This window comes from Dromiciops gliroides, chromosome 1, assembly GCF_019393635.1.
Source record: "Dromiciops gliroides isolate mDroGli1 chromosome 1, mDroGli1.pri, whole genome shotgun sequence".
Taxonomy (NCBI): domain Eukaryota; kingdom Metazoa; phylum Chordata; class Mammalia; order Microbiotheria; family Microbiotheriidae; genus Dromiciops; species Dromiciops gliroides.
Genome location: NC_057861.1, coordinates 390457063 through 390480366, shown reverse-complemented (window position 1 = coordinate 390480366; position 23304 = coordinate 390457063). Strand labels below are relative to the sequence as shown.

The window sequence follows — 23304 nt, the reverse complement described above, 5'->3', positions numbered from 1 at the left end:
GGGGCAGCTAGGTGGTACAGTGGATAAAGCACCAGCCCTAGATTCAGGAGTACCTGAGTTCAAATCTGGCCTCAGACACTTGACACTTACTAGCTGTGTGACCCTGGGCAAGTCACTTAACCCCCATTGCCCCGCAAAAAACAAAACAAAACAATAAACAAGGAAAAAGAAAAGATTTTTTTAAATGCATTTGCTCAATAGGAAAGATAATTTAAGTTGATTCTGAAGACATTGCTATTGTGGATATGATAGACTATGGGTATGGAGTGTTACATACATTTCAGATGTGATTAATCTAATGATCAGTTTTACCTGTTTTTCTTTATTATTAGGGAGGGTTAGTGGAATGTGATGGTGAATTTCAGGAAGTGACTATGGTGTACAACAAATTAAGTGAATAAATAAATAGAATCAGTTTTTTAAAATTACCACTTAGTTAAAAAAAAAAACCTTTCAAGTATATGTTGTGTGAAGTCATAATTTATAGGACAACTTCACTTGAGGGAAAGATACAGACAGAGACTCGCATTGCTACCAAGGCTGCTGCTTGGTGGGCCAGCACATGTAAGCATCACAACTAGTTATGCCACTGAACACATGGCTTGGGTCCCCAGGCCCACCATTAGTATGGGCAATCTCCCCTACATGCAGTTATGCATACCATTGGTGTGCTAGTAAATATTTAATAACCGGTTCTCTGGGCCACGGTAGTTGGGGGGAATATACATGACTCACTTTTAAGTTTAATGCAAATATTGACATTTTATCCATAATTTTTTTTTAAGTCTAGGCAATCAATAAACCAACAAATCAAGTCTTGATATTTCAGAGGTATAAATTTTCACACTAAAAATTTATCAATTGGCTCTTGGGAGCTAGCAAGCTCCAACCTACTTCTGATTCATACTAATAAAGCTGTTAGGGAAAGCAAACCCTATGTGAGGGGCATGTTGGTGAAGGTACCTTCAAAGGGTTGTGGCCCAGGGCTGATCAAGGGAGAGGGATGACTTCCCTTTCAGATGTCAGTACCCTGTTCCATTCTAGTATTGATTTTGATTAAAGTAGATGTTGTGAGATATTAGCTCATGTGAAAAACATAAACTAACAAACAAAAATAGGGTTCCTATAAGACAGTTAGTTCAATGTGAGTGAAAACTGGAACAAAACAACAACAACAAAAAAAACTTTAGCCTTAAGCTGAATTAATGGAAGCACAGCATAGAACAAGGGATGGCATAGTCTCACTTTACTACTATCCTGACCAGAAAATATAGTGAGTTTTTTGTTCCTTTCTTGGTACGACATTTTTAGGAAAGTATCCAAAAAATGGAGTATGTATAGAGAAGTGTCTTACATAGCCTCAGGATTATGTCATGAACTGATCAGAGAAATTAGGGATAGAAAAGAGTTAGGAAAAGTTTACAGGAAGGAGAACTACAGGATATGGCAGCTGCTGTCATGTTGGAGACACTTGTGGCTTGTTCTGCTTTGCCTTAGGAGGACAGTACTAGGAATAATGTGTGAAAGTAGCAGAGGGTCAAATTCTGGTTTGACAAAACAAAAGTTTGACTGACTGTAATTATTCCTACCAATTGGAGATGTCTTGTTTTGTGTGTGTGTGAGGCAATTGGGTTTAAGTGACTTGTCCAGGGTCACACAGCTAGTTAGTGTTAAGTGTCTGAGGCCAGATTTGAACTCAGGTCCTCCTGAGTCCAAGGCCAGTGCTCTATCCACTGCGCCACCTAGCTGCCCCCAATTGGAGATGTCTTAAGGTGAGAAAGGCTACTTTAAAAGGTAGTGAGACTGGGGGGCAGATAGATGGCGCAGTGGATAGAGTACTGGCCCAGGAGTCAGGAGTACCTGAGTTCAAATCCAGCCTCAGACTCTTAACACTTACTAGCTGTGTGACCCTGGGCAAGTCACTTAACCCCAATTGCCTCACTAAAAAAAAAAAAAAAAAAAGGTAGTGAATCTTCCAACATTAGAGGTCAAGTAAAAGCTTGATGAACACTTCTAAATGTTGTTGATGCAATTTTTTTCCTCATGTGTAGGTTGAATAAAATTACTTCTGAGGAGCTTTCCAAATCTGAGACTCTAAAGATTTACATAGACACATGTACATAATGATGTTAAATCTAAAATTTATAGAAAACACTTTAAAAGTTAAAATTATTGCTCATAAAATTGCAAACATTTTTTACAACTATTGAGAATTTTTGCCAACAAGTTATAGAGTCACAGAGATTTCCAGTTTCACTATCAACTTCTAGTTTATTTCCACTTGAGTAATTGAAATAGGAAGAATGGCAAATTAAAAAAAAATTGAACGAATGAGGCTGCTTTGATTTTTCCTAGACAGAATATCATGCTAGAGTCTATACAATCCTAGACAACACTTGTTGAAAACAGTGAGAATCCAAGAGCTAATGATTTGCTGATGTTTTCATGAGCAAACATGTTAATTCCACTTCCATATTAAAATATATTCCTCACTGTCACCAAAGTATATTTAAGAAATCACATATGCACACCAACACAGTATCTGAACTGTAACTCTTTCAAGTTCAAATGGACAGACTTCCCTCCACTGAAATCCTGCTCTGATGCTGCTTCATTACTTGGAGATAATTGTGGCTTCTCCAATGTCATGCTAGTGAAGCACATAGTTAATTCCTTCCCAGGTATTAAGTTCCTCCCAAATTATGAAGGTTTCAAGCATAACCTTTGAACTAGAGAAGTGAAGGGAAGACAATTTGAGTGCCTACCTAATAGATGCTGGGAGAGAGAGAGAGGCAGAGAGAGAGAGACAGAGAGAGACAGAGAGACAGAGTGAGACAGAGACAGAGACAGAGAGACAGAGACAGACAGAGATTTTTCCTGCCTTCAAGGAGTTTATTTTCTACCAGAGAAAAACACACGTCGTTTTATATAGAGATCTTAAAAAATTATGTAAGCAGATTGTACTAGAGCTAGCTTGAACCCACTCATGAAAGCTGATTGGTTAATTTTTAGTGTGAGCATTTACACCTCAGAAATTAGCAAATAATAAAAATCAGAAATTGATTTATTCTCTTTGCAGCTGTTTAGACTGGAAAATGATGGAGAAAATGTTAATAATGTGGATTAAACTTAAAGAGTGTCATGTGTACATTTTTATAGAGCTGCTTGCTAGCAGACATACTTCCTTTGTAGATAGGCCATGATGCCTGTCACCCAGAACTGACAACATGAATAAGATATGTAGTCAAACAGCATTTACTACTGTTTTGCATTATATAAAGGAGTCAGGAGAAATCCAGTTTCAAATCCTGATTCTAACACTTAACTGTGATAATCTAGATGAGTCACTTCCTCATCTGTAAAATGATATTACTTATTAGATGATCTCTATAGTTCCTTCTGCTTTTCTAGATAAGATTCAACAAATAACACTAGAAAAACATTATATATTTTATATATCATACATATTTCACATATATAATATATTTATGTATGTTTTATATATACATATATACATACATACACATGCACATATACATACATATATACTTTTATAGATGGCAATCTTGTGGGCATAAGTACTCTATTAATTGATACAGATGGCAACCCACCCATTTCTTCCTTTCTGTGAGATTCTTAACTATAGAGGCAGCTAGGTGGCACAGTGGATAGAGCACCGGCCCTGGAGTCAGGAGGATCTGAGTTCAAGTCTGACCTCAGACTAGACACTTACTAGCTGTTTGACCCTGGGCAAGTCACTTAACCCCAATTGCCTTACCCCCAAAAAATATTGAAAAAAGAGAGAGAGAGAGATTCTATAAACTATAAATTCTATAAACTATAAATCTTTCCATAGTACAGTCCACCCTTAGAATGATGGGATAATTTCTTTTGTACTTAAAGGAACCTCAGAGGTTTTCTAGTAGAATGCCCTCACATCCTCATTTTGTAGTTGAGGAAAGTGAGTTCCACTGAAATTAAGTGACTTGTCAGAGGTTATATATTTAACTTAATAGTAGGACTAGGATATAAACCCCAGTTGGGCTCCAAATGCAGCATTCATTGTGTCAACTGTATCATACTTCTTGGGTTGGGACATCCTTTTAATCACCTGATGTTGTGTGAAAACCAGTGGGATTCATAGACTGTCTTTGATTATCCTTTCCTCTTACAGCATAACCAGTCCACCTTCTTTTCTATTCTTATAAAGTTCTGATGATAGCATTTATAATCTCCATTGTCAAAATCCCTGGGTATCTCAGTCAAAAGTATTCTCTTCTAATGTTTAGGGTATTCATAAAAATGCAAATCCCTTTAATAATTATAATCAAATTGCTTGGATAACCTGGACTACAAAAACTTCTTTGGGAAACTGCTGAAATTATACAGTGAAAATTAGATATTGATCAGGTGAGAAGAGGAATCTAATTCAGCTAATAAAGTTAGTTGTCAGAGATGTATCAGTGGTAACACTATGGGACTGGAGATTTTTATTACTATACATGTGGACTATAGCAATAGACTCTAAACAAGTCTCTTTACTACCACTCTTTCTCCATTCCACACTTCACATATCTGGCCTATTCATTATCCTAATGATTAGCTCAGTTCACTCAATTGCTTCAGTATCTCTTCACTGTTAAGCAAATGAGATCTAAATCCCTTACTGGTAGCATTCAAGGACTTTCATGATCCTGTCCTAACCTGCATTTTTAGTCTCCTCACAATTTTCCTTTCTACTTGCCTTTTGCTCCAGACAAACTAATCAATGTATTCCTTTCTTGGACCAGACTTTTCTACTCTTGTGTTTTTGTCTATGCCACAGACTAAGCTTTCAATGCATCTCTTTCTATTAAATGCCACCTCCTCCATGAAGCTATCCTTAATCTCTCTAGTCAGAAATCACTTCTTTCTCCTAGCATCTCAAATAACACACTCTCTGTACTTCTTTAGCAGCTAGCTTCTTGTTCACCATCCTCAAATTCATCAAAATCTACTGCTTCAACATCATCATAGTCATAATTTTCTGTCATCATCATCTCCTCCTCCTCCTTCTAATTATAATAATATCCACGAATACCACTATTTGCAATAAAGTGATATGCAACTTAGAGTAAAATTTAAAGGAATGCAGTTGTCTTTATTACTGTATTATTAAATTAATAGCAGGGCTGTTAATGTTGGCATCAGAAAAGAGTTGCAAGTGGTAATCCGCTAGAATCTCAGTCCAGGTTAAACACAATCTTTTCAAAACCCAAAGCGTCACAGATAAGACAGAATTACAGGTGTCTCATTCAAGCAGAAGAAGGAAAACCAGAAGTCTATTGAGTAGTGATTTGTACTCTTCCAATGTCTGTTGAGGTTTAAAGAGGCCTTATACATTGTCTTAGCCAACCAGCTCAATTGTGACAGAACTAATAGTAGAATCTAGGTCTTTTCATTCCTGTTCCAGTGCTATTTCCAAATCACGGTGATAGTTGAAGTTTGATCAGGAAAGTATTTAATTTGTAGATACTTTGGACTTCATTTCTTTGAATTTTGCTCCAAATCATTTATCATTTTAATTTGAATAGTGATATTTATAGTTGTTATTTTAATTAGGAATTGTTTTCTTGTTAAAGGAGAAAGAATGTAATATGTCATTACCTGTGCTCTCAGTTATAAAAACTAGTGTAAATGATTGATCTAGTGAAGATAATCAGTGATGACTGAGTAATAATGATAATATTTAAACTTTATATATCACCTTACACTTTGTGAAGCACTTAACATGCAATATCTTATTTGATAATACACAGCAACCCCATGGGGTAGCTGATATAATTATCTTTATTTTAGATGAGAAAACTGAGATAAGTGGTTATCAATATTTACATAAGGAAAGATATTTTTTATCAATAGGCACAGTGGATTGAAGAAAAATTGTTTCTCAATTATTGGCCTTCCAAAGCCAAACCTTGGCAGTGAAAACAAAAGTTACAAGTATGAATAACAAACTGAGCAATAAGTATATAAGTTTATTATACATACTGTCTTCAAACAATTAGAATCCTCACTTTGTAAAGCATAGCTCTCATCATGCCACTCCCTCCTTAGTAAAAACCAGTGCCACCCTACTACTTCCAGGATCAAACAGAAAGTTCATTGTTTAGCCTCAAAGTCCTTCACAATCTGGATTCTTCCTACCTTTACCATCTTCTGATCTTGTACTCACTTACACTGATCCTAAGAACTAGTTGTTTCTCATACACAACACCTCATCTATGTCCTTGCAATTTCTCTGACTTGGCATATATAGGTGAGGTACACTTTGGTCAAAGCAGCAATAGGAATTGAAGGCCTTATAGTTGCTGTTTAACTGCAGAAGTCCAGTGTTTGGGATATAAGCCTTAGACCTTATAGACTTCCTCTGTGTTCTTGGGCAAGCAATCAAATTATTGGGAGTTCCTCTCTTCCTCAGTCAATGTTATACCCATTTCTCAAGAACATAATGCGGGCTATGGAAAATATTAGAAATTCCTGACCAAAATTGTCCATGCCCCTTAAGAATGTGTTATTTTCTAAGTCTTAATAAACCCTAAATATCAGTTATTGGGAAAAAATATGATATAAGCTTTTCTTTTTGACAAATCACTCTAAAACTGTTTAGTTCTTTCCAGGGGAAAAGGTATAAAGCAGAACTGTACTTTGACAGCCCATGTAGTTTTAAGTATTAATAAGGAACAATAGCCAGCAAGGTTCTGTCTAGCCTCTCTTAGAGACCTAAATATCCAAAATTCCTTAAAAATAAAACCATACAAAACCTACTGATGTTTAATGAATAATACATGATATAGTTTTATTCATTCTCTGTCCAACATCATAGTGAGAAAAGGAAAACTGCAATTGAAAGTATCAGAATTACCTCTAACTCAGACCATGAAGTAGCACTCTAGAGATCAGCATCATGCAAAGTAGGCTTAAAGTTGTCATTGAAGTGAAATAGCAAGCACTCTAATTGTCTTTGGACTAACCAGCAAGTGTTGGCATCAAATTATTAGTTCTAGTTATCACATCCATAGTTGAAGTAAACATTAAAATAAAATCTTTGATTCTCAAGAAGGTCTTATTTTTTTCTCCAATGATTTTTTTCAAATATATGAAGATTCCTTTGGATTCAGTTTTAAAATGTGAAGAAAGGATTTTTATTAAAGCCATTCTTCTTATCCATACAACAATAACTTTTAAGAATCACCTGCTGGTGCAAACAAAATATTCTCTTTATTGTATTGCAAATTCATTTCTGGGGTTTAAGCCATTTGGAGGATATTGACCATCTCCATGGAGAGGGCACTTGATGAAGCTCTCAAGAAAATAAATTGAAGATATCTGAGGAGATAATCAGTCAGAATTTTTTTACCATTCCCAATCTTTCTCAGAGACAATTGCAATTAAACCTTGTTAGCAAAATTTAATGTCTGAAACGGTCTAAAATGTATTTCATTTTGGAATGAAGCCCTATGGCTTAATGCAGTGGTTTCAAATTCAAACATTATGTATTTTTTTTAAAGTTTGTAGCATTCATGTATCTAATACTAATAGTTCTCATTTATGTAGGAGGAGAACTCATTCATTCATCCCACAAGCATCATAATACTTTTATTACCTACCTCACAATGTTGTTAATGAAGAAAGCATTTGGTAATTGTTGAAACAGTTTAAAAAGCATAGACATCCACAGAACATGAACTAGTTCTGCTGCCACACTCTAGGTGGGGAGAAACATTACCAATGACCTTTCCATTTTCTGTGTGGGCAATGACAAATGCTGCCTCTAAGCTGAGTGTGACAGAGGAAACATTTTCATTCCCTTTACTTTGTTAGTCATAAGTATCCATAATGTTATTGCTTCATTAAGGAAACAATTGTTCCTTAAGGAAGCACAGGGAGGAATGTGATAAAATAATGGGATTTGGCAGCCACCCAGGGGCCCCACCTGAAAATTGATTTGGAATCAGTAAGACTGAGAAACTGACTGAGAACCTACTTAAGAATGATTAAATCAAGGGGCAGCTAGGTGGCACAGTGGATAGAGTACCAGCCCTGGAGTCAAGAGTACCTGAGTTCAAATCCTGCCTCAGACACTTAACACGTACTAGCTGTGTGACCTTGGGCAAGTCACTTAACCCCAATTGCCTCACTAAAAAATAAAAAAGAATGATTAAATCAAGACCACACCTGACTGGCCCTGAGTAGGGTGTTGTTCTCAGAGGCTGTGGACTGTGCCATCAACAGGAGACCACCCTCAACCAATCATCTTGAAGGACCTCCCCTTTCAGGGAATGAGACAAGAACTAGGAAGCTGAGGCTTGCTCACTGGATTTCCCTATTTTTTCGTTCAGGAACTGACTCATGGTGGCAGACAGAGAAAAGGAGGGTCCCTCTTTTGATTCAGGACTTTGGCTTGGTCAGAGACAGAGAAAAATAAAGGAAAGTAGATAGAATGTAGATAGACTTTTCTGGCATTACGGGATCCCATGTGTTGTCTTTACTTTTCAATAAATCTTTAAAAGCCTAAACTCTTGCTGAATTTATTAGTAAATCTTAGCTAGTTTACCTCCAAAACTTGGGGGGGGCAGGTGAGGACCCACGTTAGATTTTTAATTTTTTTTTTTTTGGTGAGGCAATTGGGGTTAAGTGACTTGCCCAAGGTCACAAAGCTGGTAAGTGTCAAGCATCTGAGGCCAGATTTGAACTCAGATACTCCTGATTCCAGGGCTGGTACTCTATCCACTGCGACACCTAGATGCCTCACCCCCACATTAGATTTTAAACATCACATATGAATGTCTATGATAGAAATGTGAGATACTGATGACATTGCCCTCTAAGGGATACTCAATCTTATTCTTCAGAAATTAGTGGTCTATATAGCTCACAGCTATTAAACAACACTAGTAAATTACTGATATCTAAAAGGCAGGCCTTGATTCAAGGAGAAATTGGAGAAGTTAGATAAATGAAGTAATTTCTAATGACCACTACCTGTTTAATGTACCCATACCTGTTTGATTCTGAGCTCAATGGTCCATTTACAGTGGCTGTCCAAGGTATAGATAGTGATGAATAAGCTCCATAGTTTGTCTATCTAATTTCATATCATAGTCTGAATTATAAGCAATTTCATCCACTTGATTCTTATTGTGTATGTGTAGTTAGGCCAAACTACTACTTATAAAACTAATCCAATCAATCAACGAACATTTATTAAATGCCTACAATGTTCTTGGCATTGTGTTCGGAAGTTCATCAATATTCCAGGGCTTCATACAACTAGAATACTGTAATATGCAAACAAGAGAATCTGGAAGACCTTGTTGTCCCTCTTCATCTTAAAATCTGTGCTGGATTTTTTTTCCATTACAGTGTCAAAAGACCTTTCATGAGTAAATGTCTCCCTGTCTTATGCTTCACATGTATTAATGATCAGTGAGCCAGGCTATCATTGCTGTTGCATTTTGAATAATTTGGATGTATTCATGGAAAATACATTATTAATACTAAAAAGAAAAGAAAAAAGACAACCATGAGAAAAAACAACAACCTAAATGCTGACTTTCCTATACACATGCTCATAGGTGCAGGTGTGTTTATATTTGAAAATCCTACACATTCATCAAGGGAATTGTGTATGATGATATAAAAGTGTGATTAGGAAACTCAGAAGCATTTACAAAAGCTAATCTTGAGTAGTTCACATTTTTACCATAACAGAATTGGCTAAAAAATACAGAACATATCAGAAGCCACTATGCTTATTGTTTATGGTCGTTTCTGTTAATTATTTGGTGATGTGCCACCTTACAGACTTCTTTCTGTTGTTTTTTTTTTCCTACCATAAACACAATTTTTTTTTTCTGAATGGTTAGATCATTTTTCAGCTATACCAATAATGGATTAGTGTTATCTATTTTGCCCCAGCACTAGCATCATCAGTTGCTATTTTTGTTTGCACCACAATCTCTAGTCCTTCCTTCCTTTCCATTTATACTAATCTATGACCTTAACTCTGCCCTCCATTCACAGACTTGGTCAACTGACCTTTCCCTTTGAATTATTTTTTCCCTTTTCCTACAATTTTTCACACAGAGCAAATTCTCACTTAGGTTATCCCACTATCTGGCTTCTTTATTTTTAGTCTTAGGTTACTGAATTCTGATAATGAAAGCAATCCAGTCCTGATGACTGGGTCCCATACAAATTGGTGTTATTCAGTATAAATTGGATTTTTACTGTGCCATAGCCCTCCTTTAATTTTTAAAATTCATGTATATTATAAAAACAACAGATTAGGCCAAATAGTAAAAGGGGTACAAAAAAACCAATGAGGAGAAAAATGTCTTATAAAGCAGGATTAACTAAATGAAAAAAGAGGCCCAAAAATTCACTGAAGAAAAAAACAACTCTTTAAAAAGTATAATTGGCCAAATGGAAAAAGAGGTAGGAAAGTTCACTGAAGGAAATAATTCCTTAAAAATTAAAATTGAGCAAATGGAAGCTAATAGCTTCATAAGAAATAAATATAATCAAGCAAAACCAAAAGAACAAATAAATAGAAGACAATGTGAAATATCTAATTGGAAAAACAACTGACCTAGGAAATAGATTGAGGGGAGATAATTTTCAAATTGTTGGGCTGACTGAAAGCTTTGATCATAAAAAGGCCCTGGATATCATCTTTCAAGAAATTATCAAGGAAAACTGCCCCGATACTCTAGAACCAGAGAGCAATTTTGAAACTGAAAGAATCCATCCATCACCTTCTGAAAGAGATCTCCAAATGAAAACTCCCAGGTATTGTATAGCCAAATTCCAGAGCTCTCAGGTCAAGGAGTAAATATTGCAAACAGACAGAAAGAAACAATTCAAATACTGTGAAGCCATAGTCAAGATAACACAAAATCTAGCAGCTTCTACATGAAAGGATCAGAGGGCTTGGAATATTATATTCCAGAAGGCAAAGGAACTGGAATTACAATGAAGAATCACCTGCCCAGAAAAAATGAGTATAATCCTTTAGGGGGGGAAATGGACATTCAATGAAAAAGTGGACTTTCAGGCATTCTTGATGAAAAGATCAGAGCTGAATAGAATATTTTACTTTCAAATACAAGATTCAAGAGAAGCATAAAAAGGTAAACAAGAAAAGGAAATTATAAAGAATTTTAAAAGTTTAAACTGTTTACATCCCTGCATAGGAAGAAGATATGTGTAACTCATAAGAACTTTCTCATTATTAAGGCAGTTGGAAGGAGTATGTATAAGCAGAGAGCACAGATGTGGGTTGAATATGAAAGGATGATATTCAAAAATAAAATTAAGTTAAGGTATGAGAGAGGAATGAACCAGGAGAAAGGGAAAGGGAGAGGTGGAATGGGATAAATTATCTCAATAAAAGAAGTTAAAATAAGGCTATACAATGGAGGGGAAGATAGGGAAAGTGAAGGGGAGTGAGCAAACCTTACTTTCATCAGAATTGGCTTAAAGAGGGACTAACTCAATTTGGTATAGAAATCTATCTTGCCCTGTAGGAAATTAGGAGCAGAAGTGGATAAGAGAGGGTGTGGTGGGTGATAGAAGGGAGGGGGTAGTCCTAAGCAAAACACTTTTGAGGAGGGACAGAGGATAGAATAAGGAGGGAGAGAATAGAATAAATGGGGGGGGGGGGAATCAGATGGAGGTAAATACAGTTAGCAGTAGTAACTGTGGAAAAAATGAAAAAAAATTTATCCTATAAAGACATCACATCTCAAATATCTAGATGATGAAGTCAAATTTATAAAATAAGAGCCATTCCCCAATTATTAAATGAGCAAAAGATATGAATTGTTTTCAGATTAAGTAATCAAAAATATCTACCCCATAGGAAAAAAATGTTCTAATTCACTATTGTGATAAAATAATGAGATTTGGTAGTGGCCCAGGAGCCCCACTTGATTTTAGGCCTGGCACTTTAGCCACTGTACCACCTGGCTTCCCATCAGTATAATAGATTAAGCTTAGTTGTTTCTGTTGCTAGAAACTCCCACCAAATCAAACTTAATATCAGCAAATTTATTCCTCTTTATTGTGTGTATTTGAGTGTGTGTATGTAGTGGCGAGGGGAGGGGAGTGTATATGTAGGTAGTGTGTTTATTTAAATCCTGTGACTATAATAGCTAAAATAATAAGATTTTTGTATGATTTCAGAAAATAATTTTCTTACTATGATATGCATAATTCTAATCATCACCTATAGCTTCTATTATCCATCTTCTTTCATCCTATCACTCTTCTGTCTGTCCCCTCCCCCACTCTGCCCTTCCTTCTTTTGCCACTCTCTCTTTATCCCTTTCCCCTCCTATTTTCCTGCAGGGTTATAGAGATTACTCCACCCAATTGAGTGTGTACATTATTCCCTCCTTGAGCCAATTCTAATGAGATTGAGGTCTTTGAGCCAATTTTGATGAGTGTTAGGCTCCTTTACTGCCCAGATTAAATAGATTACTCCACCCAGTTGGGCGTGTCTATTAGTCCCTCTTTGAGGTAGCTCTGATGAGTTTAAGATCTTTGAGCCTTTTCTAATGAGTATAAAATTCATTTACTGCCCTGCTCCTCTCCCATCTCTTCCTCCACTCCACAAGCCTCTTCCTGTTACTTTCATGTAGGATTTCGCTTCTGCCCTTCCCCCTCCCCCAATGAATTCCCTTCACCCCTCAATTTAACCCTAAAGATGTTATCATCTAGTCAAGTGACACAGTGGACAAATCATCACCCCTGGACCCAAGGGGATCCCAGCCAAAACCTGGCCTCAGACACAAGAGAGTCACCCACTGTACATCCCCAGATATGTCCCCCAGCTCCAATTTTTTTTTTTTATGGTTCTCTAGGGTCTTGTATTTGAAAGTCAAATTTGCCATTCTGTCAAATGAGTACAGGGAAATTTTGGTAACTGACCCCATTATTTAATTAAATTATCTCCAAAGTTGCAATGTTAATAAAAAATGTTATTATGTATTGAATATTTTCTTTATGGAAAAAGTTAGTCTCTTTATTTTGTTTTATTTTATATCTTATGTACTATGAACTCTAAAATTTACTTTCTTTCATTCTGAACAGGGGGCATAAGAAGGTTTACTGAAAGTATAGGTGTCTGAGAACCAAAAACTATTTAAAAATCCCACTCTAGGACATGGGAAATTGTGAAAATATGATTTTTTTATTCAAAAATAATGTAATAATCTTTATTATATAAGGACATATGCATTTATCTATATAAGTATCCTTTTATGAACCATCCAAAACCAGATCAATTTTCTAAAATAAAGACACATTTATTGAGCATTAACAATTAAGAAGCCCCAATTTCAGGGCAGCTAGGTGGTGCAGTGGATAGAGCACCGGCCCTGGAGTCAGGAGTACCTGAGTTCAAATCCGGCCTCAGACACTTAACACACACTTAATAGCTGTGTGACCCTGAGCAAGTCACTTAACCCCAATTGCCTCACTAAAAAAAAAAAAAAAAAAGAATCCCCAATTTCCTTGATGTATTAGCTCACTTTCTGCATGGAACATGTACCCAGCACTGTTTTAGGCCTTATAAGGAATATCAAATCTAAGACATACTGCCAGTTGTCAGAGAACTTATAGTCTAGCTAGGCAGCTAAGAGATATATTCATGAAATATGAATGTGAAAGCTGTATATTGCAAGCGCCAAATATGTGGGACTGACAGAAAGTGATCTAGGAACCAAGAGGATAGAGTGGCCATTACAGCCTGGAACAGTTAAAGAAGGCTTTGTAGAGGGCATAGTATATAAGCTGGTCTTTGATGGTTGGAAAATATTTGGATAAGAAGAGGGGCAAAGGAATAATGTGTGGAAAGAACTTTGAAGTCAGTAGAAATTAGAAAGAGGGAGACAGATTGGGAGGCTATTGGTTAAAGAGGTAATTTATGCTAATGACAGTGGACAGAAAGGGAAAGAAGAAAGCCAAAAAACTGTTACAAGGAAGACTTAGAAAGACATGATAACTCATCAGGTATGTGTCATTAAAAAGGAGGTAATTCAGAACCCTTATGAAAGGGAAACAGATATGGTTAAAGAAATTAACCAAGATGAAGGAGTATATGCAGGAGTCATCTAAGCTCTCCCAAATTCTCCTCCAAACAGCTTTAAAATAATACCTCAAACTGAATTCTGAAGTGGCAGAACCAACAAAAAGGACAGGGCAAAAAATCTTCCAGCTCAAGACAACTTAGAAGCTTAGCAAAAAAGGACTATCTCTCTAGTGTGAGAGTGGGGCATAGTCCAGTGCAAAACTTTACTGAATTTACAGCAGCAGCTTTTGGAGTTCTTATCCCACAGACAATAAGGGAGTTGGACAACTGGTTAGAAAGAGATTATAAGGAAATCTTTGTAAGCACTGAATGAGGACTCTGTTGCATTGCCCATAAGAAATTCCTGGACAGTCCCAGAAAAAGGAAAAGCACTAGCACATTAGAGTGTATAGCATGAGAGTGGGGATACTGGTCACAATTCTAGGGTGGAAAAAAAAGTGTTTTTGTCACTCACAGACCAGACAATAAGCCAGGAGAGCAGTGAACAACCTCTCCTTTGATCATAGCTTGGAAGAATTGAAAATTTACAGACTCCCAGAACTAGCTTTGAAAACAGACACATGAAAAACCTGAACCTTGAAACAGTATACCCTTACCCTTGGGAGCAGAGCCCAACTTTAACGTAAAATTAGAAGTCAAAAAGTAGACTGGAATGAGCAAACAACAACAAAGAAGAAAGCCAACTATAGAAAATTACTATTGTGGCAGGGAAAGTTAAAACAGGAACCTTAGAAGACAACAAAATCAAAACAACCATACCCAAAGCCTGAAAGAAAAAATTCAAATTGGTCTCAAGTTCAAAAACAATTCTTCAAAGTGGTTAAAAAAAAAAGTATTTTAAAAATTGAATAGGAGTAAAAGAAAGAAAATTGGGAAAAGAAATAAGGGCAATATAAGAAAATCATGAAAAAAATAAACAAGAGCCTGGTTAAGGAGTCATAAAAATACCAAAGAAAACAATAACTTAAAATTAGGTAATATGGCAAAAGAGGCACAAAAATTCACTGAAGAGAAACCCCTTAAAATGCAGGTTTGGCCACATAGAAAAGATGTGCAAAAATCACTGAAGAGAATAACTCCTTAAAAAGTAGTATTTTACAAATGGAAAAAGAGGTACAAAAGCTCATTGAAAAAAAATTCCTTCAAAACTAGAATTGGGCAAGTGAAAAATAATGGTTCCATAAGACATAAGACATCAAGAAATTTTCACATGAAATAAAAATAACGAAAAATAGGACATGTGAAATATTTTGTTGGAAAAAAAAAACAACTTATCCAGAAAATTGATTGAGGAGAGATATCTTAAGAAAGAAATTTAAGACTACCTGAAAGCCATGATCAAAAAAAAAAAAGAGTCTAGACATTAGATTTCAAGAAATTATCAAGAACAGCTGTCCTGATATCCTAGACCCAGAGGGTAAAATAGAGAGGGCCCAAAATAAAAATTCCTAGGAATATTAAATCCAAATATTAAGGAAAATAATGTGAGAAGTACAAAGAATTACTTAAAATATTATGGAGGCACAGTCAGGATCATATAAGACTTGGTAGCTTATAAATTAAAGTATCAGGGGAATTGGAATGTGATATTCCAGAGAGCAAAGGAGCGAGGATTATGACCAAGAATCACCTACCAAGAAGAACTGAGTATAATCCTTTAGGAGAAAAATTGATATGTAATAAAATGGAGGCCTTTCCAGCATTATTAATGAAAAGACTGGAGCTCAATAGAAAATTTTATTTTTAAGTAAAAAACTTAAGAGAACTATAAAAAGGTAAATAGGAAAGAGAAATAATAAGGGATTCAATACAATTAAAGTGTTTATATTAATCACGGGAAGATGATACTTGTAAACATAAAGAACTTTAGCATTATGAGGGCCCTTAGAAGGAATATGCATAGAAATAGAGCACATGTGTGAATTGAAAATGATAAGGTGATATCTAAAAATAAAATTAAGGAGTGAGAAAATGGGATGATGATGGGATGATAAACAAAAGAAAATTTAGCATGTGAAAGAGGGATACACTGGGAGAAGGGAGAAAGAGAGGTAGAATGAGGTAAATTATCTCAAATAAAAGAGGTGTGAAAAAGCTTTTACAATGGAAGGTACCATGTGGGAAGGGGTGACAGATAACACTTGAAATTTACTCTCATTAGAATTGAATCAAAGAGGGAATAACGTGCACATTCACTTGGGCATAGAAGTCTTTCTTACCTTACAGGGAAGTAGGAGGAAAATGACAAAAGAGGAGGTAAAGGGTCTGATAGAAGGGAGGGAAAATTGTAGGAGGCAATTAACAGAAGCAAAACACAGTTTGAGAAAAGACAGGGTGAAAGGAGAAAGGGGGAACAAATGGATGGAGGGATTTAAGAACTTATCAATCATAACTGTAAAAACATTTTACAGCAAGTTTCTCTAGCAAAGATCTTATTTCTTCAATATATAGAGAACTGAGTCTAATTTATGAAAATGCAAGTTATTTGCCAACTGAGAAATGATCAAAAGATCTGAATAGGAAGTTTTCAGATTAAGAAATAAAAACTATATATGAAAAAAACCTCTAAATCACTATTGATTAGAGAAATAGAAATTAAAATAACTCCATACCTATCAGATAGGCTAATATGACAGAAAAGGAAAATGACAAATATTGGAAGAGATGTGAGAAGACTGGGACAATAAATCACTCTTGGTATATTTGTGAACTGATCTAATAATTCTGGAGAGCCATTTGGAACTGTGCCCAAAGCACTATAAAACCATAAAATACTCTTTCACTTAGAAATACCACTACTATATCAGAATCCCAAAGAGTTTTTTTTAAAGGCACAGGACCTTTCTGTACAAAAATATTTATAGTAGCACTTTTTGTGATGTCAAAGAATTAAAAATTGAGGGGATGCCCATCAATTGGGGAGTGGCTGAACATGTTGTGGCATATCATTGTAACGAAATACTGTTGTGGTATAAGAAATGATGAGCAGGATAATTTAGAAAAACCTGGGAAGATTTAAATAAACTGCTGCAAGGTGAAATAATAGAACCAGGAAAACAGGGTATAGAGTAAGCGCTGTATTTTATGATGATCAGATATAAATGCCTTAGCTATTTCCAGCAATACAATGATCCAAGACTATTCCAGACTTATGATGAAAAAAATACTATCCACCTTCAGAGAAAGAACTGATGGAATCTGAATGTAAATCAAGCACACTTTTTAAAACTTTCATTATTCATCTTGGTTTGCTTTTTTTCTTAACTCTTTTTGGTCTCTGTTTTCTTTCACAATATAATGGATGTAGGGATATGTGCTGTATGACTGCACATATGTAGCCAATGTCAAGTTGCTTGCCTTCTTTTTTTCCAATTTTAATAGCATTTTATTTTTCCCTGTTACATGTAGAAGATAGTTTTCAACATTTGTTTTAATATGATTTTGATTACCAAATTTTTCTCCCTCACTCCATTCCCTACCCCCATCCCCATGACAGAAAGCAATCTGATATAGGTTATTTATGTCATATTGAATATATTTCTGTACTAGTTGTGAAATGTGAAAAAGAATCAGAACAAAAGGGAAAGACCTCAAAAAAGAAAAAAAAAGGAGAAATAGTATGGTTCAATCTGCATTCAGATTCTACAGTTCTTGTTTCTGGATGTGGAGAACATTTTCTATCATGAGTCCTTTGGAATTGTCTTGGATCATTGTATTGCTGAGAAGAGCTAAGTTTATCACAGTTGATCATTGCACAATGTTGCTGTTATGGTGTACATTATCCTGGTTTTGCTCACTTCACTCTGCATCAGTCCACTTAAGTCTTTCCAGGTTTTTCTGAAATCTGCTTGCTCATCATTTCTTATAGCCTAATACTATTCTATTACATTCATAAACCACAACTTGTTCAGCCATTCTCCAGTTGATGGGCAACCCCTCAATTTCTAATTTTTGCCACCACAAAGAGAGCTGTTATAAATATTTTTTGTACATGTGGGCCCTTTTCCCTTTCTTATGATATCTTTGGGATATAGACCTAGTAGTGGTATTACTGGGTCAAAGGATATGCACAGTCCCATAACCCTTTGGACATAGTTCCAAATTGCTATCCAGAATGGTTGGATCAGCTTACAACTACACCAACAATACAGTAGTGTTTCAATTTTTCCAAATCTCCAAATTTTATTACTTTTCTTTTTTGTTATATTAGCCAATCTGATAGGTGGTAGCAGAGTTGTTTTGATTTGCATTTCTTTAATCAGTAGTGACTTAAAAGGGGGCAGCTAGGTGGCACAATGGATAAAGCACTGGCCCTGGATTTAGCAGGACCTGAGTTCAAATCCAGCCTTAGACTTGACACTTACTAGCTGTGTGACCCCGGGCAAGTCACTTAACCCCCATTGCCTTGCAAAAAAATAAGTAGTGACTTAAAGCAATTTTTTCATATAGCTTTGATTTCTTCATCTGGAAACTGCCTGTTCATATCCTTTAACTATTTCTCAATAAGGGAATGGCTTGTATTCTTATAAATTTGATTTAGTTCTCTATATATTTTAGATATCAGGCCTTTATCAGAAACAATGGCTGTAAAAGTTGTTTCCCAGCTGTGATTTCCTTCTAATCTTGACTGCATTGCTTCTGTTTGAAAAAACAACAACAAAAGAAGCCCCTTTAATTTAATGTAATTAAAGTCATCCTTTATTTATTTATCTATTTGTTTGTTCATTTGTTTATTCATTCATTCATTTATTAAGTTACACTTTATTTAGGGTAGTTACCGTAGACAAATAGAGGTAGAAGAAAACAAACAAAAAATCTTACAGGGAAAGAATATAAAGAACTGATAACTAATTGCATACAGGTGCCATGAAAGAGGAGGTAAGTCAAAGAGAGATTTGAATAAAAGAAATTTGTTGAATACTAATTTAGTGCTTGTCCAGTAAAATAAACATAGGAGATACTCAATTAATATTTTTGGTTGAGAAGAGGAAATTTTTCATTTAACTTTGTGGGGTTGATCTTGTAGGATGATGGGCACAACACGATGAAGGGTTTACAGGAAGAACCAAAGAGCCAGGTAATTTGGGCTCCAACCCTGCTTCTGATCCATACTGGTTACATGACTGTGGGCAAATCCTTTAATCTGTAAGTGCTCTAGGTAACTTTCTATAAATGTAAGCTGCAAAGGTTCTGACCTGAGTTAGTAGAGGGTGTTCTGTATAATAATGGAATAATATGCCTGGTCCCTATCCCATTCTTTATAGAATCATAGCATTATGATATAGAAGAGATCTTGAAAATCACAACACACTATCATATAACTTGCTTTCTCAATGGGTGGGGGAGAGACTGGAGGAAGGGAGAGAATTTGGAATGCAATTTTTGAAAAAAATGTTAAAAATGAAAAAATGAAAACGAAATTACATCATACAAACCTCTCTTTTATAGATGAAGGAAATTAAGCTCTAAGTTTTGTCTGTCACCAGAGCAAATCTTAAGAACCGAGATCTTCTCAATGTCAGTCCAGTGTTATTTTCATAACAATGTACTACCTCCCTCCTAAGACCTTAGGATGAGTTTAATAGATCTACAGATTGGATTTCACAAATCAGAAATCCAAAGAAAGAACCGAAGTAGGAAAAATAAATACTTTCCCTTTCTTGGGGTGGGATCCAGACACAATCAGTGATATGGATTTTTTTTTTTTTGCAGGACAACAAGTGTTAAGTGACTTGCCCAGGGTCACTCAGCTAGTAAGTGTCAAGTGTTTGAGGCAGGATTTGAATTCAGATCCTCCTTAATCCAGGGTTAGTGATTTACCTACTGTACCACCTAGCTGCCCCCTGGCATGTATTTCTTCATCCTTATCTTATGATTGTCTTGCCAGCTTGTAGGAATGTTTCACCAATTTCCCCCAAACATTTTGCTAATACCTTATTTACAAGGTTCAAAAAATCTGACTGGGAACTATGGATGTCCTAGACAAACTCTAGCATGGTAGAATAGCTTTCATTAACACAGTTAAAAGATTTAGAAACTATTATGTAGTTAAACATGAATAGCGCGTTGGTAGTTCAAAGAACATTTTCATTTAGAGAAAGCACTCACATATTGGATGCCCAAAGCTAAATCCAATTCCTCTAATCTTATGCTTTATCACAGTCATTTCACATGTTTTCATTAAAACCAATTAATTCAGTTCACTGCAAGCCAAGCTCTACCAGTTACTGTGACTTTCAAGTCAATAGTGTTGACATGGTTTATGTAATTCTCCAATGGAATTTTCAAAGTATTAGTTCTAAAAAAATATGAAGGTATATCCCAGTTTCCATTTCACATGTCCCAGTCCCCAGAACAGTACTTTCCAGCAGAGAATTCAAAGGTTCTTGATTTCAAAGGATATTTCCAAAGGAGAATTATTTGTTTCCAAATGACTGGTTTAATTTGAATTTAATTTCTTGCTTCTGTTTGATAACCTCTTTTGATTTTAATAGAAAAGAAAATCTTAAGGAAAATGGCCCTTGCCCTTCAGTTATGGGCTACTAGTAGGGCATTTTTCATATTCATTTGACATCTGCCTAAGATACTGGCTCCCACAGGGCAATTGAAGGGACCACAAACATGGGCTATAATGTTTCCATTACTATTAAAAGTTGAGGTGTTAAGATTCATTTCTTGAGATTTAATTCTTCATAATATTCTTTAACTGAGAAGCAGTGTAGTAAAGTGAATTAAAGGCCAGTCTTAGAGTCAAGAAAAACTTGTTCAAATCCTACTTCTGAAACTTACTAGCTGTGTGAACCTAGGTAAGTGATATATAATCTTAACACTTCAGGAAATTCTCTAAGACTATAAATTACCGAAAAGTTAATGATCTGCAATAGTGATATATGCTTCCTCAGAAGAGTTTCCTAGATGTGGATGAGTATATGATTATGAAAATACAAATGAACTTAAACATTTAACCCAATTCCCCCATTTTATAGATGGAGAAACTGGGGTACTAGAGAGTTTAAATGAGATGTTCAAGATGATACAGATGGTAAGAAACATATTGGGTACTCAAACTAAGATCATAAGATCACAGATTTGTTGCTGAGTAGATACTCATAGATTTTTCAGACCAAACCCTGTTTACATACTATGAAATTGAGGTTCAGACAGTGACTTTCTCTTGATATTTTTTTCTTTTTCTTTATTTCTTCATAAAAGCTTTCTCTTGATAACATGGCTATTAGCAACATCAGAATTTGAACACATGTCCTAAAAACTCCAACTAGGACCCTGTCTTTTAGACCCTTTCACTCCTAGTTCAGTGCCCTTTCCAACAGGACACGTTGCCACTTTGTGATGCCTCCTTAGAGCAGCAAAGTAAGCATAGCAGGTTAGGTTTCTTTAAAGATAAGAAATGAGAGACTTAGACATATCACAACTCACTTAGCAATTTTCTAAACAAAGGAAGATATAGGGTTGTCCCAAATATTACCTATATTTTTCTACAAAATCTCACTTGTTAAAAAAGCATTGTCTGATGTTTTTTTCTTTCAAAGAGATCTTGTCTTAGGTATATGGTCTATATTCAAAAACATCCTATATTTAGATACTTTTTTCCTTTCTCCTCTTTCTTCTCATATACCACCACCATCTCTTTCTCTTCTGCCTCCTTTTCCTCCTACACTTTCCTTTCTTCCATCACCTCTTTCTCTTTCTTCTATGCTACTGTGAGTTCATTAATGAATTGTTCCCTGAATGGTACAGATTTTAACCTATCTACACCTCTTATTCTTAGCCATTTCCTCCACAAATCTTCCAGGGTAATATATCCAACTTGCCACAAACCTTCCCTAAGATCTTTTTAAAATTCATTCAGCCTCTTTTGTTTTAAATCATACATTTCCTCAGTCATCTATTTTACACTGCTGCTTGAATGCAAATGGTTTTTGGTAATATGCTTCAACCTTCTTACATAAACGCTACATCTCTCCATTGCTCTTTGATTCATATTCAGCTTTGATTCTTCATATAGAGTGGTATTCAATGCCTCACAGCAATACAACATGAACAAAGGGATATTAGTGTGAAAAAGAAAATTTTATGTGTCAAGGATAATTAGAAGCTGAGTAAAATTTCCCAAATTAAATCCAGTGTATTTTCTCCCTCCTATTCAACTTTGGGTGCAGGTCACTCACTGCTTATCTGAGATGCCTATCCAAGTTGTATGTACTGATGTACTAACTCAGTGCACTTCTCATCCACCTCTATATTGTGCTCTGACCAATAGATATGCTGAGTGCATGTGCTATTTCCTATGTGAATAGTTAAGCTGATATATTTTGGGAAGACACAGTTTTAATCAGCTATATCGTGTCATGGATCACAGTGCTATGAGAAAAATTATGAGCAACTTAGAGTAGCTATAGGACTTTGCCATCTAGAAGGAAACTCTCTTTTATTTGGAATCTAGCAGGTCATTCACGATGACAGTGAATGATATATTTAGTAACCATGCTTTATCTGTATGAATGATTTCTTTGAGAATTATAATCAATAGGTTACTAAACAAAGTTATCTCTGTGGTTACATCTATTACCAGAGGAATCATGGATGATATTCACAGATGAATGGGAGGATGATTGCTGATGGGTCTTTAAGATTATATTTTGTTCCAGTGATTCAAATATATTTTTATAAACAACAAACAAATACATTGGGAATTTGTGTCCTCTATAACTTTGAATCATTTATATCACTGTGGAGTCTACAAAAAAGATTGAGAAAGGCTGGCTGTTTTTAAGGTGAAAAACACCTCAATACGTGTGTAGAACATCCTCATAATTATATTAATGAGAATTAAGACATCTGGGTGTATACTTATTCATGTTCCTCTCAATAGCCCTTGTTTTGCATGTAATGATACTGGTTATGTAAAGGCAACAAAGAATTATAGAAGATCAAAATCCATTCTCTAATAGATAAATGACCAAACGATATGAACACACATTTCTCAAAAGAGAAATTGCAAGCTATTTACAACTATATGAAAAAATGCTTCAAATTTTAATATTAAGATACATTAAAAAGTAACTCAGGTTTTATTTTGCTTCTACTAAACTGACAAAGACGAAAGAGAAGACAATGGTCAGTGTGGGAGGACTTGGGAAAAGATA

The 23304-nt window shown here is 35.4% G+C and overlaps 1 pseudogene; it reads right to left on the bottom strand.

Annotated features, from left to right (window-relative positions):
- The window catches only part of LOC122749625, a 113914-nt pseudogene that overhangs the window by 1303 nt on the left and 89307 nt on the right, over nucleotides 1-23304 (bottom strand).